The sequence below is a fragment of the Condylostylus longicornis genome, unplaced genomic scaffold (genome assembly GCF_029603195.1).
Source record: "Condylostylus longicornis isolate FDR11 unplaced genomic scaffold, ASM2960319v2 ptg000001l, whole genome shotgun sequence".
Taxonomy (NCBI): Eukaryota; Metazoa; Arthropoda; class Insecta; order Diptera; family Dolichopodidae; genus Condylostylus; species Condylostylus longicornis.
The window spans coordinates 8,630,293-8,650,609 of NW_026577970.1; positions in this window are offsets into that span (position 1 = coordinate 8,630,293).

A 20,317-nucleotide genomic window follows, 5' to 3' on the forward strand; every position below is an offset into this window, starting at 1 on the left:
TGACCTAAAAATTAATATTTAGTTTTAGCCACGTGCTCAAAATTTTTCTATACACCGAAAATATTTTACATAATAATTTGAGCAAATAAATTCGAGAATAATAATTTTATTTAATATTTAAATTGAAATAAAAATTATAATACAGGCATTTTGTTAAATTATGAAAAATTTTAATAACAATTTAAATTTATTCAAAAAATATTAATCATTGTTTGTTTTACATACACAAACACACACACACTAGCACGATTTGTAATTTATTATTTTGTTTTTCTTCAAACCATAGTTGCTCTTGAAAATTTCTTTTAGCACATAAAATTTTTGTTTTTTTCTCATATAATATGCAAAAACAAAGAGAAAATAATAAATGATTTCATTATAAAGAAAAGCTTATAGAATGAAAGCGGCAAAAACGAATTTCTTCTAACAGGATCAGAGAGACACAAGAGAGGACAAAAATAATTTAAAAAACTGCCACTTCAGAAATCCTGTCTTTCACTAAAATAATAAGATGGGATGAGAAAATTAAATGAGTTGACGACAATGTTAAGCATATATAAATAGCATAAAACTATAGAAAAAGGCAAAAAAGGAAAAAAAAATGTCCTTAACAGATAATTTACTATAAAGTCGTCTTTTAATACAGATGAATTATTATGAAACCTATATACGCACAATTATACATATATAAACATTTTTATATATTATTCTATATAGCCTTTTAAATGAAGCGTTTATTTAGGTGTGCTTATATACGCTTAATATAAATATATTTACTCATTATATATTTGAGCTCATGTATGTGAGCTGAAAAAATTTGTTAGGATATTTTTTTATAAATCTGTGATATTATAATATTCTTTTGTTTTTTTTCACAGATTTTCGAATATAATACAGTCACTCTGTTTTGGATTTATATATATTCTAACACTTAATGAAATTTGTTATAATAAGCATTATCAAAGTTAAATTATAAGTAAAGAATAATTGAAATCATTATAAGAATGTAGGTTTATTTAACCCTGTTGGATGTGATTTAAATTAAGACTATATGTTTTATTTCTGACTGTAAATAAAATTCGATTTAATTTTACTAAAAAATTCTGTACAAGCATATGGAATTCAAAAACAGAATGAAATGGCCCGCAATAACATTTATTATATTTCTTTTTTTCGAAAACAAATGAATTTCAAAATTATCTTATAAACTAAAATTTATTTACAGAAGGTGTTCCTTTTGAAAATTTTTATAACAAAATTCCGAAGATTAACACTATACGTGTATATTTTGAATTGTAATGATATACAGTATGTCTCGTATCAAAATGCTTGATTATATACAGCTGTATTGACTCTAATGAGTGTGCATACATTAGTTATAATCTGTTCAAATTCCGGCTTCACATGACGTATTGAAATGATGGATTTAAGCTTTTCTACGGAAAGCAAAAAATTGGGATATTTTTAGTAAATGCTAATGTGAGTATCTTTTCCACAATTCATTATTACGTTTATGTTTAGCATGAAATTTTTCAAAATATAACAAGGATTAGCCATAGTATAGCGGCTCTATACTTCTTCAAAATCAATTCAAATTTCAATTTATAATAAAAATTTTGTCCGGATTTGTTTATGAGATTTTGTATATTCTCTTTTATTATACATATATGAACATATTCATAGTTTAGAAAGAAAAAAAAAAAACAAATAAAATCTTAAGTCTTAACACAACAATGAAGGAATCAAAGAGAAAAAAAAAAGGATATGATTTTCAGACATATCCTTTTTTAGTATAGTTCTTTCAAATATTTTGTTTGTGTTTAACATGTTTTTTCTTCTGTTTATTTGTATAATAGTTAGATTAGTTGAAGCATAAGAAAGAAAAAAATCTGATGTGGTCAGCACATAACCGACCGCATTGTGTATTGTCTAGTTAAATGAAAGTGTTACAGAATATTATAAAAATGTCTGTTAAATACTTCTTTCCAATTTTTAGGACATTAGTAAGCTTATAGTTAACATACCTAGAAAAATGTAAATTTGGCTCTTAGTAGAGTTTCGCTTTGTGCTACCCGAATTCCTTGAAATGCTCACCAGTTAGTTTCGGTAACAACCAGAACTCAAATATCAAATTTCAAGAAATTCCATCAATTTGTTCTGTGGATATGGTGAAAAATGTAAAATCGGCCCGCAAATCAGTTCTCGAGCCCTGATCTTTCCAAAAAAGTTATATGTTCATTGCTTTAATATGAGGAATTCATATATTAAATTTCAATGAAATCGGTTGATTATTTCTCTTTATACACACAAAAGTGTATATTTGGCCCGTAGTAAACGTCTAGTTGCCGATGCCTGATTTCTTCCAAAACATACGAATTTTTGCGGATGGTCGAGCTGAGCTTATATATAAAATTTCAAGTAAATCGGTTGAATACTTTCTTCAAAATGTTCAAAAATGTAAAACAGGCCCGCTAAAACGTGCAGTTCCCGAGGCCTGATATATACCAAAAGTTGATCGATCCGTGCCATGGTGGAAACAAACTTACATATAAAATTTCATCAAAATCGGTTCAGCCGAACTTGAGATACACGCGTGCACACACAGACCGACAGACCGACAGACCGACAGACCGACAGACCGACAGACCGACAGGTTGCTAAAAATAGTTTATTTACACTTCCCTATAATGGAGAAGTACATTCCCACCGAAAACTCGATATGCAAAATTTGTTGCCATCACATAACCTACCTATTGTTTACACAATACGGTCGGTAAAAAGTCAAAGACACACAAAAGAGAAGTAACGTAAGAAGTAAAGGAAAATGAAGAGAAAAGAAAAATCATTTATTTGTTTTGTTTTTGAAATCCTAGTGATCCTAGATTTATTTATGTAAGATATTTTATTGTTTCTTTTTAATGATACTATTAGAATAAAATTCTCTATCATGTATAATAAAACAAAATAATATACTTATGAATATTTGTTTTATGAATTGCTTTTATATTTTTGTTATTTTTAGAAACTACTTATTATACTTACATATCAGATCAATTTAGTACTTAAGGTTTAGTTATAGTTTTTTTATATATAGTTTACCAATTTAGTTTAACACTTCTTTCAACGGAAATAAATTACGAATGTGTTAAATTTATCTTTGAATGACTGATTGATTCTTAATAATAATTATAAATGAGTGCACCTATTTTTACACTATACAACGTACTGTGTTACATTTCAATTATCCTTTAAAAATATTGTGAGTTATGGTAGATGTTGTTTTTGTAGCAATTTTCTACAATTCTATTTAAATTTTGTATTTATTTGAATGCTAAAGACTATATGAGAAAATAATCTATGAATTTAATAAAATATCAAAAAATTTTCCGAAATTAGATATCCTTACATAGGGTTTAAGCACTTGGCTTGAAAGGAAACATTTATATAACAACACTACATGTCTCATATAGCGTTGCCACAAGTTTAAATTATTTGCAAATATAAAGCTGATAACAAATTAATCAATGATTTGTAAAATAGCATTTAAAAAAAAAAAAACTATACCAAAATTTTATTACGAATTACAAGATTAATTGCATACTTTTAGGGAGAGTAGAAAAATTAGAAAAATAACATAATAATGGTCACATTTAGCGAATAATTTTAAAACGAATAGTTTATAGATATTTTTAAAAGCTTGCATTTTCGGAAATAAGGAAGTCGAAAAATTAAAATTTTACTAATATTGGTTGGCGAAGATTCGGATAGGGAAGGAAAGAGGAAAACATTTTTTTTCCAACGAAATAAAATACCTAATCAAAACGTTTTTATCTTAAAACCGCTTTGTAAACCGACATACGAACGAAGGACGGACCCACGGACAGATAGAACGAAAATAATAAGCACCTTTCTTTCAATTTTGTTGAAAAAGGTATAAAGATATCATAGAATAGAGAAGTAAACCAATACCTCTTGAGAATATTACTTTATTTCCCTTCTAATTGTAATGTATGCTGATATAAAGTTTGCTTGCTTGCAGTGCCTTTGAGAAAATGTAACAACTTTCAGCTTTTGCATGTTTCACTGATATTTCTAGTGCTCTAACCACACCAAGTCTTGGTTCTCAACCAACTGTGAAAGAGGAAAATTTTCTTAAAATACAACTTTTCTCCACCATTAGGTATTCTGAAATCTAAAACATTCTTTTATTCAGTATTCAAAAAAATACTCGCAATTCTTGTTTTTATAAACGAGATTATGTAGTTTTGATTAGATATTTTGTTATCTCGGATTCAACTCCAATTGTAAAGCTTAAATAGTGAAATTAAATTAAATTTATTTTTTTGTTTAGTATTGTCAAATTTGTTATTTTTGCATAATTCGTCAAAATAATATGCTGCAAAGTTAATAAATTTTAGTTAAATGGGTCATATATTATCAACATACAGTAGACATTTAAGTTTTTGATAAGAAATTTAAGAAATTTTTTAAGGTCAACTCATATACTCAAATTTGTTTTTGAAAATATTACGAAAAATATAAATAAAAGTTACCTTGAACTTATCTGATAATAATATTTTCACTCTCACATATGATATTTTATTTTTAATTAATTATTTGATTAATTTTTTAGTGAGTCTAAATTAAGTAGTCTAATTTTAGAACTAGCAAACAAAAACAATAATTATTATTTTAAAAATTATTAAAGATAATGATTTTGAACATTAATAATTTCTATATATTATGTAATGTAAAAAAACTTTTAGCTTTTCAAAGTTTGGTCATAATTATTTAGCAATTTTAGTCTGAATCGGATTTTTAATGGGACCAGATGCGAAGAATTTAGAGAAAAAATCAGAACTTCTTCGCCGTTCAAATTCTATTTGGGTTCAAAACCTGTATTTTAATTTAGTTGTTCACCATCAGCATTGAAAATTTATTGACAAAATCTCTATGTAAAAAGTCGTAAACAAATACAATTAAATTTTTAGTTAAATTATTATTTTAATGACTATTATTGCACTTTTAATTTTGAAGCGAAAATGTTTAAATATAAAATAAATACAAAAAATTTTTAGACAAATAATCCATCATACGAACTTTTTGAACAAAATGGTAGGAAAAGCTCATATTTTTCTGTTATTTCTTTACATTTATTTTCCGCATTCCTCAAATATTCCAAATTTGTTGAATCTGTTTCACAATTAAATGCTTTCGAAAATTCATTCATGTTTTGTATAGTTCGAATATTGAGACGTACATTTGAAGATTCACATTCGCGTTTTGCTAAAGCGATAAAATATAACTTTTCGAAATTCCACATACCATTGCCATTGTATTTCGTTTCAATAAATTCTTTTTCTTTATATAATCCGGAATTGTGATCTCGGCTTATATTAAATACATGTTGAAGTGCCAAAAGTTGTTTCGGATACTCTCGAATAATTTTCATTAGAGGTTTACGTTTATATTGATTTGGAGGCCAGTGTTGATTTTGAATTGTAAAATATTTTTCTGTCATAAAAATCTCAGACCATAAGTCATTATAAAGAGTACTATACAAATCTATATATGATCTATTTTTTAATGTTTTTGTAATTATAGTTTCATATTTCGTGATATGAAAATAAAATAATGATAATATATCATCAGAACTGAGTTTTGTTTTAATCGATTTACTAAAAGCATATTTATATACATTGATTATATTCAAATAATATTGATCAGGATCAATTTCGTAATGATCATATAATTTTTTACGTGATTCAAATTTTAAAATATTGTTATATGATGCTATATTTTCTCGTTCACCGTTTAATATATCGTTGATGTGATCAAAGAAAAGTAAAAAATTAGGTTTAGTTTTATTTGCGATTTCATTAATATGAGTTTGAAATTGATTAAGAACTTCATTGGTTCGATCAATACCATTATCTTGGAAATGCTCATCCCATAAACGACCTAAAACAGCATATGTATAAAAATCATCAATAATGACATCATTGCAATCTATTTGTAATAATTGCTTAATATACTTGTAAGTTAAATAATTCATAATTGTATGTTTATCAAATGAATCAATTACTGTAAATATTGTTCGAACTCCATATAAATCTATTCGAGCTTTTGATATTGTAATATTATACTCATTAATAAAATGATCATAAAAATCTGTCCAATTCATAGTTTTTAATGGTATAAATTCTTGTGTTTCTTCAACATCTTTTATAATAAGATCTTCCCAAAATTCTGATTTTTTCACAATTTCTTCTGTTGTGTCAACAATTTTCTTATCCAATTCAATAATTTCTGCCGCTTCATTAATAAAATCAGCTGCTCTAAATATATCTTCAATATCAGTATCGTATTTAGTATTTATACGAACATTAATATCTAATAAATAAGCACCATCTTTTCGGACATTTCGGGATGCAGTAAATCTGATGGGAAAATCTTCACTATGTAAATCATATAATTTAAATAGAATTTTAGCTATATCTTTGCTGGTAATTTCGGTATCATCATTCTTATATATTAATTTTAAGCCATTAATTTGCTTATATATATTTTGAATTTTTTTTGATGTATCATTATTTGTTTCATGGAATTCTTTTAAACAACTCAAATACATGTCACGAACTTTCAATTCACCATTATAGTGAGGTTCATTTTCTAAAAATAATGTCGGTATATATGATGATATATTTGTATTTGGATAATATTTTGAGTATCTTAAATCATTTTCAATGTTATTATTGCACGCAAATTGTTTAAAATTTTTGCATGGATCTGCTGTTAAATCTACGTTAGTTGTAATAAAATCGATAAAATCTTTTACACTAGATTCACTAAAATAATTATTTACTATTCCATTTTGGCTTGGTTCTACTTCTTTCACTGTCACAAATTTACTAATAATAAAATCTGTTACGCCTAAATATGATTCAGTTTTATTTTCTACTTGTTCCATTCCAACAGATAAAGTTTGGAGCGTAGTTAAAATAAATATAAAATTTATATAATGTTTCATTTTTAGTACAATAATATTCCGTAAACTAAGACAATGAAGCTATTTAAGGTGCTTTCGTTGAAGAACTAAAAAATTTAGTTAACTACATTTAATATTTATTTCAATACAGATGAAGAATAGTAGCATTATTTTGATTAAAAACGATTTGAAGGTTAACTAAATTGAATTGAAACGCTTATCAATCCCAAAATAAATCACAAATAATAAAGCATTCAAAATTATCATATGGGACTATTTTGATTTATATAAGGACTTTTAGTGATTTGCGAAGTGATGCAAAAGAAACAGCCTTTATTAACTATTGCATTAGACTACGTAATATACTGTCAGAAATGATATATTGGTATAAGAAAATTCATATTCTCTAATTACTGGAAAATGGTCATGCCTCAAATTCCGAATTTATTCATCATTAATGCCGAACACTAAGTACTTGATGGCAAATTTAAAATATTTCAAGAATTGGGATCATTTATAAACATTTGTTTCTATTTAATTAATTAAAGTAATATGTACGATTTGAAAATTAAGTTCGCAGTACTGAAGTTCTTATTTACAGATTAAATTATTTAATGTCTGGAATTGGTAAATAATTGTTTAGAATCCCTCACAATAGTATTAAAAATTCCCATTGCCAATTCAGAATACAATAAAATATTTGTTGAACTGACAATATTGTAAATTATTGCTTGCAATGTCTACAAGAAATCATACAGATGTTGCTGTTAATATTCTTATTGTCCCTAACATTCTTGCGATATTCTGTGAATATTTAGCGAGATAAATAATTTTATAACAGCTGCATAACTTAAGTACAAAAATAATTTGTTTTTCTTGTGTTTGATATTCTTAGCTACTACTGTTATTCTTCATTATTATTTTCATATCATAATATTATTTGAGTTCAAAAAGAGGGCAAACCAATATAATTTTTAAAAAAATTACACGCAAACTTAGTACTCGTATAGTTTTGGTTTAAGAGAATTTTAGAAAATAATATTATTCTTCTTATCTCATACACATGTATTTTATAACATTATAAAAATATTATTAAAGAGAAATTAATTTCATGCATACTGAATTTTTGATATTTTTCAATTTTAATAAATTTCTAAGGAGGGAAAAAAAAACTAATTTATTTTTTTTTTCCAGGTCAATTTTTTGCTTCCAGTTATCTCAAAGTTATTTGAAAAATTATTCCTGAAGAAACTGCAACAAATAACTGATAGTAAAAACATAATACCGGGATATCAGTTTGGATTTAGAAATCAGCATTCAACAGTAGAACAAGTTCATAGGATAACCGCCGTCATCAAAAGAGCTCTGGAGGAAAAATGTATCTGCTCTTCCGTTTTTCTGGATGATGCGCAAGCACTCGGCAAAGTACAGCACGAGGGACATATATGCAAACTGCTCAGCATTTTGCCAAAAAATTATGTTGAATTAATCACATCGTATATGAAGTGAAGACTATTTCAAATCAAGTAGGGCAAAGATACATCAGAACTACGAAATATAAAAGTGGGTGTGCCTCAAGGCAGTATTTTGGGACCAGTGTGTTATTTACTATATACCAGCGATATTCCGGAGATGTAAGCAGTATTTTCACTTGTTGGAGTGAAAAGTGCTATAACACCAACCATTAGTTTGATCCCACTTTGTTTGAATACTCTTGTATATGTACATACAAATATTTTTATATTTGTGTAATAAATTTTACATGAGTAAATATATGGTGGTTTTCGTTTTTATCTAACCCCATTATTAATACAGTTTCCATTTCAAATTTAAAAGATTCATTCGTTCTTTTTTAACTGTACTGAGAATCCTTCTTGTTTGTATGTTTAAATTATTGTCTTGTAATAGCATTTTTTTTCAAGGCAATATTTTTATGTACAAATCCGTATTACAATATTATTATTCATAATTATTTTTTATATAGAAGAGGAAAAAAGCAATTAACTTACTGAAGCAGAAATATCTTAATATATTTTTTTTTTGAATAAAAAACCAAAATGACAAGAAAACAACGAAAAATCAACATAAAAGTAAAAAATTTAATAACATTTGTAGACTATGACAAAAAATCTTATCTAAAGTTGTGTATTGATTTCATTTCGTCATTTTGTTATATTATGTTTAATCAAATGTAAAAAGAGAAAATTGTAGACCTACCTAAGCATACGAGTATACGCGTATGGTACGAAGGTTTTCTCAAAAATTATACGGAAAATTTGTGTTTAGATCTGCTGGATTTACTGTTGAATCTAAATTCAAAAAACATTAAACTCATATTATTTTGTAATACTATAATAATTATTTCATTAGTTTAGAAAATTTACAAGCTTTTCGGTTAAATTCATGTACTTTTTCATATTTTTTTCATTATTAAGGCAATATGAGTGTATATGTGTACGTATTTATGATTATAAAATCGTGATTTGGTTTCCTGATTTTGATAAAAGAACTAAATGGTATTCCAGTTAGTGGTCTTTTAACTTTTGTCTACAAGTTCGCGTTCATAATTAAATTAAATTACCTTGATTTCAAGAACTTATACAAGGTGTATCGATTGATCAATTTCCAGCAAAAAGTTGTATTCGTTTTCGAGCTACAGCTTGTTAAAAAAGAGGTAAATGCAAATAGCTTTTTATTCTGTTCATTATTTTCAGAGTTTTCGAAATGAAGCCCACTGAGACAGGGCAAATTCGATTAAGGCAATATGTGTTTGTTACAAAAGATTTATACTTTAAAGTCAATAAAATTGTCGAGTGATATTTGAAGTAAAAATGAAATTTCGTAATTTACAACAAAATTTAAACTATAATTGTTGGAAGAATTACGTAATTATTTTAATATTAATAAACGAATTTTGTTGAAATATTTTGTTATTGAAATTATTTCAATGCGAATAGGTGTAATATTTTCATTCTTAAATAATTTGGTATTTCTTCTATGAGTTATTGAAAAGAAATCATTTAAAAAACTTAAAAATTAATAATTTGCTGATTAATTTTAAGTGTCAAAAATAGGCTGCAATTGGGATTATAAATTTCTTATACAAAATTTATTTGCCAATTGGCAATAAATAAAAAAATTAAATTGTTTTTTTATGATTGTTTCGTCGGAATTAATATTTGAAAATTGTAAAATTTATGTAATTTTGTCAAAGAAAAATACAATATCTTCGAATGTCTTGAATTTATAGAAAAACCTGCGTGTGTTTAGTGAAAAATTATAAAAAAAAATTTTTATTAATACTTGCCAAAAAGAAAAAAAGAAAAAGGAAAAGCCTTTAAATCTAACATCATACTTAGAATTTATTTATTAATATTTTTCTTTCTCTCCAAAAAATTAAGAAGGTATTGACATTAAAAACCATATAAAAAATAGAATTAATATTGTTACAATATATAGAAGCTTGTGTAAATCGATTCGTTGTATAATATCGAACCTAATTAGCTGGAACGTGTTCTTTAATAAGAAGTTATGGTTGCATAATATTACTTATTTTCGTTTGTATACATGCATGTGTATGACACTGTGTATAATATCTATCAATATATTATAAATATAATTTTGTAAAATTTCTTTAGGACAAATACTCGTATGCTTTAATAAAATATTTTTGTGTCTTTTAAATTTTGGAGCTAAATTTTCAAAATTATACTCGTATATATAGTAGTTTATTTTGAAGGAAGATATAACATTTAACAAGATGAATATGAAGGCCATATTTGACTTGATGTAAATCGATATTTTGAGAATAATAAATTATTATCAGTCAAAATTCTAGTTTATCTTGTATATTATATGAAATATTAGACCGTCCAGTAATGAGGGTATGTTTTCACAAAATATTATAAAAGAAAAAATGAAATAATTTCAAATAAGTTTTTTGGTTCTGTTATGAGAGAATGAAACAGTTTGGTGACCGGCATCCGGAAACTGCGGGTTATAATTTGTACGATTTTGGTCTAATTGCGAATCGATTGTGTAGTGTTTGTTACTATGAATATGAGACGGCTTTAGAATATTCTCGGGTTTTCTGGAAGTGACTACAGATCTAACAGCGTGATTTCACAATAGACGACCTGATCTTTATAATTGCACCTACGTGGTCTTAAAATGATTTTTGTAAACCATAAGTATTATCTAATTTAATGGTCATTTCATCAAAGACCAAGTTACAAAAAAAATAAAAAATTTAATAAAAAATTACCAAGATAATAAGGTTTTTAAATAAAACTTATTAAAAGCTTATTCTCTCTTAACTCTTTTGTAGTGGTTGTCTCTTAAAATAAATTTCGCTCTTTGGAAATTTGTTCTATGGGTTCCCCCTTGATACTTGTGGATTTTTCTTAATTCTTATTGATGTTGCAAATTATTGTAATAAATATTGTGTTCATGAAAAATTAACAAGTTCATAAAATAAATTCTAATTTGTCCAAGTATTTAGTTTAGAAATTTGTGAAGAAATGCAATAAATTATTTATTGAATAGAAATTATTTTATTATTTTCAACTTTCCTTTTAAATATCAGATACTCTAAATTTTCTTTTATCTTTAAAAATTATATCGATTTTACCTTAAATTTTGGTGTTATAAAATTATTAAATTAAAAAATAATATTAAATTCATTCGAACTATAAAGAATTTAAGCGTTAATATTTTAAAGAGAAAACGAAGCTTTTAATAATATTCTTCATCACAGTCTCAAATATACTTAAATTTTTTTATTAAAAAAATAAAATTTTTATTAAATTTTCCATACAATTTTGTTGTTCCATATTAAATAGAAATAGAAAAAATTCAACTCAAAAATTCGCATGACTTCAATTTACTCACTGTACGAGGCAATTTATTTCATTATTTTTTATCTACAAAGATGTATGTAAGTACAAAATGTTCTCATGAATTACATGAATTTTAAATAGAGTCCTTTAATTGCCTTAAATAAATCAAATTATTTACCTTGCGGTACTTTATATTCTAAGAAAAAAAATAAGAAATAAAAAATAAAATGTTATCTAGGTGGAATTGTGTGTAATACTACAAGTTAGTAAGTAAATTGAGTTTTTCATTAAAGCACATTATCGTTATATTTTTTAAAAGTTTTGTCGAAATTTAAATTGATTTCTCCTACCCCAATTTACTAATACTAAATGCAAAAAATTGGCAATTAATTTGCATATTCGATAAATATCATCGAAAAAGGTAATGTAATTTTACGGCTAACTGCATGTATACCGAAAGTTAATCAAATTAATTAGGAAGAGTATTAAATTTTTGGATTAGAAAAATATGAAAACCAAACTTTTCAATTGAAAAATGATTTTTGAAGTGTTTTGAGTTAAAATTAACCCTTGTCCCCTTCTCAGGATTTCGGACAACTTTATCAATGTTTTTCGCAATTCCGTTTGCCGGTGGAAAGTAACAGGCAAATATTTTCTAAAATTTATTTTGTATATTATAGCATAGACATTTTAATGAAATTTCTGCTTACTAAATTTCCTTTTTTTACATCATTAATTATCAATGTTTAAGATAGTGTCTCTTTATATCTCTCTCTCTTTCAATTTCTAGATAATTTAGAAGTACTGAAGAATTTAAAATGAAATATATGAAATTTTTTTTACTTTTTGTTAAAAGGAGAACGCAATATATTTTCAAGTTTCTAATCCATTACAATCGAGAATGTATGCTGAGTGGTTGTTTTATACGTCTTTTTAAGAGTCACTTTTCTATTATATATCTATTAAAGGAGGATGCCTAAATTAAAGTGTGAAAATGAATATTTTTTTATATTTTATTATAAGAAACATTTTTATAGCAATGAAAGTCACAAAAAATATAAGTAGAGAAAAATTTAATTTATTTTCTTAGAATTGAAATTTAATTTTAAATTTAAAGAAACAAAATTAATTTTGTAAAATTTTTTGTGCAAAATTTGGGTTTCTTTTACAAATTAGTGAAGACAAAAAATGAATCTTTGGTCTTTTGGAGCTATTTAATAAAACTGGATAATAAACATAGCTCACTATGGTTTAAATTATTTTGATATTTGAGAAAATTTTTGGAAAAAATAAGTGTTGGCTTTGTCAGTTAACAAAAAACTTTTAAAAATTGTATGATACAAAAAAAAATTGTTATTTACTTAAAAACACATTTTGGAGTTGCAAGACATTGAGTGATAAGAAAAATTATTAGAATTAAAAAACTGTTGAATCAATTAAGAAACGATTATCGAATCATCAAGAGAAACCAGGCCAGTCAATATTTTTTATTTATTTTTGTTATGACTTGCATTTGGAAGCTAAACTACCTCAGGGTGATTTAAAAAGAATCGTAAGTGTTAATATTATTAGAAGGACAAAACTGAAAACGAAATTTAACTATTCAGTGGCAAATACATTTTTTCGGCTTAACAATAATAAATGATAAAAAGTTTTTCTATAAAAATTTGAGCATATTTCCATATTAGTAAGAGAGAGCTAACCACACAGAGTTGGGTAAGTTTTTAAAGATTATACTGGCGTTTTCACTTTTGAAATATTGTATATTTTCGAGAAATTCAAAAATTCATAATACTTAGGGCTTATCATAATTTGTATTTATGGTTATGCACTGCAAGAATATATTACATATTATATAAACTCAACTTCTTAGAAATCAGCAAAATTATTAAATAATAAAAGCAAATATTCATATATTAATAGAAATTTATTGTGGCGTCTCTGAAAATTTTACACAAAAAGTTTTTATGTGCTAGTTCTCGAAATTTTTCCAATTCACGGAATTTCAATTTCTACGAAAAATAAAAGAGAAAAAAAAAATATTTTATTTTTTCACACTATTTTAATAAATTCTCAAAAATATCAAAATATCGTCAAAAGTAAAGTGAATAAAAATTTACTGACGCTCTTTTCTGATTATCATTCAGAAAAACGTCAACTTAAAAAGGACATTTATGAATAAATTATAAAAATTTTAACAAGAATATTATATTTAAAATATGGAAACTCTGGGGATTGTACTGGAAAAAACAGTGACTTAGAATGAATTTTTTTGTAAAATTGAATGGAAAAATTTTATTATCTTTAGATTAACTTAAAATAAAAATATAAGCAATAAAAGTTTAAAAGATTGAAAGAATTTTGCGTCGTGAAAAGTAATAAGTATTTGAAAGCGCAAAGAAGAGAGTTTTTTTACGACATCATTGCCGCAAAAGGTCAAAAATTTTTATAAAAAAAAAGTTTAATATCAGTTAAATTAGTTTCACTAAACCTAAAACTGTGAAGAAAATATTTAGAGAGCAATTTTTAAGTTTTCTAGAATTTCATTTGACTAGCGTATGAATTGCTATCAAATAATTTCAGACCAGTTATTTGTTGATAACAATTTCGGATCAAGAAATCGAAAACTCAATCTTTTATTCAATCAACTAGTCTTTTTTTTCATATTTCTTGTCAACAGTTCATTAATGGTGTTATAGAATTATAAGTAAGGTTTGTTGGTGATTGACGTGGCAGTTGACGCAGGTCCCCGTGGTGACCAGACCGTCATTGAACGCAAAATTATAGATGGCTTATCTAGGCCACCTATTCTTCTCGAAGCATCTATCTAAATTCCGATACTAATTTTCAAGATCTTGTCGCACATGTTCCTATTCGCGTGACCAGTTTGACTCGCCAAGAGCTGCGATACATTGTGTTGAAGCGCAAACCTAACCTGGCCGCATGCACCCCTAACGGCCAGTTTCCCATGTAAACTGCTATCAGGCATGTAATATCTCGGAAAAATAAGAGCCCAACTGATTTCCTACAGATGTATTTTAGCCATATCTTTCTTGAAGTCCCGCATGTGGAAGCATGACCTGATGTTCATTTTCGCTTGTTAATATTCATTTCCACTGTGTTGATGGGAACAAAAATCCGTAAAAATATAATTCTTTTATGGTAAATAGCGCCCTTTTAGAACTAAATGCTATTTAATATTCTAAGTTTTAGTGTAATTGCTTAGTTTATTTCTTAATATTTTCCTTGCAGATACTGTTTTTTTAATAATATCTATGTTAATCATCTTAAATAAGAACATTTAATATAAGTTTTCAGAATAAAAGTATCTCATCCATTTTTGGAAAAATTGTTTCTTTCTTATGTCGGCTTTTTTCTTCCTTATCAAACATTTCTTAAAATTCTGAGAATTCTTACAAATTTTTTGAAATTCTGCTTTACTACAGGATCCAAGAAATATTAAAGTAATAATCGTTATATGGTTGTTCAAATTAAGATTCGAAAGACATTATAAACTCAATGCCCCATTTGAAATACTGAGATAATATAAAGTCGCGAAGAATTCTTATATTAGAATAAAATTATCATATTACAGAATCATATAGATGAATTAAACAAAATCGAAACTTCATATTAGTTATTCTTCCTTCTAAATTAAATTATCATTGTTCCTGATTGTAATTCATATTTTTTCATATTTTGATATTTCAAGTTGGTTTAGAAAGCATTGGTATTTTTTTTGTCATTTTATCAACATCTATATCTGTGAACTTTAGACCTTTTTGGAGATTTTTATGTTTAATAATCACAACCTTAGAAGAAACAGGCCAACTAAATTTTCTTTATCCTTGTTCTTTTTTAAAGAAACATTTTGGAAAATTTTTATATAAAATACTCATAAGTAAAATTATGTAAAATGTTGCCAAGAAAATAGAAAAAGAAAATAAGGGCATATAAAAACTCAAAATTTTTCTTTAAAAGTGTCATAAATAATTTTCACCACTTTAGAAATGTAAGATGACCATAGTCAAGCCAAAAATTTCATTCAATATTGGAATATAAATTAAGTTGTTTTCTGACTTTTTACCATTAAATGAAAGTGGCAAAGGTGATAGAAAGAATACAAATACCATTTCATTAAGTTTCATTTCTTGTTAGAAAAAAAAATATAAAAGGGATGAATGGCCGTCCACGAGTATGAAATACACACGCTTTAAAATTTGAGAATCATTGAATAATGTAAAAATTTCTTTTTATTTGGTTTATTTTTTATTCGGTATGTAATTTATATCGAATTTATAGCCTTTCTAAAATATTAGCGTTTCAAAAGAACTTTGTGTTTATTAGGCTAGTCATGTTGATGAAACTATACTGCTACTTTTCTTGTTATTCTATTACTTTAGCTGAAATTATGTGAGAATCGGATCGCTCATGTTTGTAATTACCCAGTTTGCATTATTATGCAAATAGTTTATAATTTTAGTTCCATTAAATTTTTTCCGCTGAAAACAGTGATTGAATATAATTTCAGTAGTCAGTGCGTTATTCATAGCTTATATTTTATTTAAATTAAAAATTAGTTTAGAAATTTTCTGTTATTTTATTTGAATTATTATAATTAAATATTTGAAGCTTGTACTAACAAGTTACTAGTAGCACCGCATCTAGTCTTACTTATGATTACTCTAATTGACACAAGATTCATGCTCCGTTTTTACGAGGTAATCTGAAGAAAATGCAAAATAAATTGGCAACAAAATTCAAATAATTCGATTATATGCACCCTAAAATGAACAGCTGAACCGCTTTATATCAACGAGTTTTTTTTCTTTGCAAGCTTTGTAACTTTGAAAATAATTTCTTTGACAATGTTCTGTGTTTTACTTCTTAATGCAAGTCAATATCTATAAAATTCTGAAAAAAATTCCAATTCAAGAATGTTAAAAATTTTTTATCTATGAAAAAATGAAATAGAGAAATAAAAACCGTATGATAAGAACAATTTGAAATGAACATTTTTTAACCAATTTTTGACAAGGATTGATATTTGAGATAAAAAAATGCAAATTATTCCAATTAACAGACAAATAAAATATCTACGAAAAATAACCAAATTTAAAAGAGGTTGGTTGCGCTTTATCAACAAAATATGTTCCGTATATAAAAAAATAGCTCCAACGAGTTCCTTGCCAGGATTAAATTTTACAGGTTAACAAACTGAACTTGCAATAGAAAGTGAGAAAGTCTAGACTGAAATTGAATTGAATATAAATTATAAGAAAATTTATTCAATTCAATTTTAGTCGTACTTAACTGAATTAAGATTTTTGTCATTTAATGTGCATACCTTTTTAATATTCCGTTAACTTTTACACTTATTTTCTCTAAAATATTTAAACAAAAGTAGCAAAATTATAACATTAATTTTAGAAATTTCGTCAAAGTGATTCCAGTTTTATTTATAGCTTAGTAAATTAGATTTTGTTCCTGAATTGAATACTGAATCAATACTTAAGAGCAGTATTTCCGAATGGAACACTGCTCCTAATTAATTTTAAATTTGAATAACCACCATATTATATATTTAATTAATTTAAGGATGAAAATATTATGAAAAGCCCACGGGTTTTAAAATTTTCAAAACATGTAAATATGTAGGCAATATTTAAGTAATAATTTTTGTTATTTGCTCTCGAAAGGGCCAAAAGAGAACTTTCAAAATACTTCAACGGCCGAATTATAATATTTTAATTGAATACACCATTATGCAATTAAGTAGTTGAATATCTTACATAATAAAAACCTTTAAGCATTAAAAATAACCTTTTGAAAATATCCACTAAACAAAAACAAATCAAACCCCACGAAATCCTTTTTCAAAATATTAAAAAGTCCCTAATATGAAAATTATAAAAAAAAAATTGTGAAAATAAAATTACAGATCCTTTTGTTTTAATTTTCTCATTTATAGAGTTTTATATTTTTTGTCTCTTTGGGTGTACATTTCTCCCTCATTGCAATTATTAATCCTTTTTTTTTTTTTTTTTCAAAATCTGTATATCTAAATTAACCAAATTTAGGAAAATTTTTAAATAATTTTCAATTCAAATTCAATTTTTTCCAGATTATTTCTCAAATTACTACTGAGTGGTTGATTTTTAATAATCCGTGTTGCCGATTTCATTATATTAAAAAATAGTAAATAATTTACATAACATTTTTACTGTGTATCAGTTTTCTTACACTTATTGCAGCAACTTTAGGTTAAATATTATTATTAGATATTTTTAAATTAATTTTGAATACAGAAGTGCAAATTGTCTTGGTATTTCATTTTAAACTGATTGTACGAAATTTCATAGAAAAATAAAATTAAAAGTTGAATTAACAGCTTTTCTTGTTGATTTAACAATTATTATATTTTGAATGTTGTTACTTTTAATACTACCTCAACTGTGGGGTGTTCAATAATTTTGTTAGCTTAAAAATTCAGGCCAAGAAATATTCATATATTTAGAATAATCATTCTAAACCAACAAACCTTTAATTTCCCAAAATTTTAAGGACAATTAAAAATAACAACACACAATCTCAATGAAAATCTCCAATAAATGCAGTTTAAGAAATTATTTCATATTTAACAAAATAATTTTAAATTCAAAAATTTTAAAGCACCACTTTTTTTTTCAGAAAAGGAATTTTTTTCTATAATATTTCAGTTCAAACGGTAACACCTATTTCAAACCAATCTTTTCTAATTATATTTGCCGAAAGGGAAATGAGATTTTTTTCTTTTATTTTATATTTTCTTTCAACTTTATAATTTGTTTTATAAAAATTTCAATTCAAAATAGAAAATGAAATAAATAATTAATCCATTAAATGTCCTAATTATTTAATTTAACGGTCTTATAGAAATTGGTATTCTATATCTGGTCTAATGATTTATCACCAAGGGAATAATATGGGATGAAAAGGATAAAATTTTGGTATTTAAATTTTGGTTTTAAAAAGAGGACTAGAAAAACAAATAAAAGAAAGCAAGTAAAATAAATGGAATGAAAACGCGATAATTACACCGAAAGCGATAATTTAGAAATTATTAAAAGTTCATTTTGGGTATATATGGAATTAAATGTAAAATCGGGTCGATTATACAAGGCTTTGAACTCTGTTATTCAAATACTATATTATAGAATTAACTATTTCAAGAAATATATGTAGTTATGGAACGTTCTTATCATTTACACTTGAAAGTTAAATTGTTATGCAGCAATTTTAATGAGTCCCACACAACTCTTAGCATATTATTGTTATTTGATGGTATGGATTTTAAATCAAACATTAGGTTATTCCAGCATTAAATGTAAGTACTTATTCTTATATTTAATAAATATCTGAATTCTGTGGAAATGTGGAAGAAAATATATTATTTTGTTGTTTTGAAGATAAGGCTGAAAAGATAGAAATAATAATGTACAGCCTTATCAGTTTAATATTATTATTTTTACAAAGAACGTTTAAAGTTTTTTCGAATAACTTTAAATTTATTAGCATTTTTCAAAACAATAGCAAAATTCTACAAATTTTGCAATCTAAGCGAATTTATTTCTTTATAAAATATTCTAATACTACCTATTTAGAGATTTTCTATAGTCATTTTCTACATTTAAAGCGTGTTATAATTTGGATACACGTGCCTATTTGCATAAATTTTTTATTTTAAAAATATTATATTGACTAAGAAATGAGTTAGTTCCCTTGGGAATAAATCTATCCGATTGTTAAAATATGAAAATATGAAATTATTATATTCTATATATTATATGGAATAAAAATTTAAATTGATTATTGTATATTTAAAATGCCATTTTCAAGTTATCACAACATATTGTCATAAAAGAGTAAAATAATGATAGGAATTAGGAATTATTTAAGGGTTTCTGGTAAAGCACATATTTTTTAAATAATAACCACAATAATTTTACTTAATCAAATACATTTTACATTATACTATTTTTGTGTTAGCCAGTATATAACATTTCAGTAAGAAAGATTTATTTTAAAGGTTTGTATTTATGAAAATTTTAGATAAGATATAAATATTTTTCTTCTATAACAAAAAAAAAAATTTGCATATATTTAGGGGTAGAATAAAAAATTTTTTAACGAGTAAACCTGTACAATATTTGAATTCTTACCAGGCTATTCAAAATAAAAATCCGATTTATATTGAAATTGTGAAAACATTCCTCGAAGAATTTATCAAATTATTTGTAAACTTTTCATTCCAGCTAGCGTTAGGACCTGCTAAATTTTTTTGAAAATAACATAATAATGAAATCCCTAAACTAAATTTACTTGAAGTTTAATAACTTCAACTTTGATAATTTTTGCCACACGGCCATTCGCGTACCCAATTCATTGAGCTCCTCAAGACAGCCCCAAACTGCAGCGGAGGAATAAGGATACTGAAAGCGAAATCAGTGCC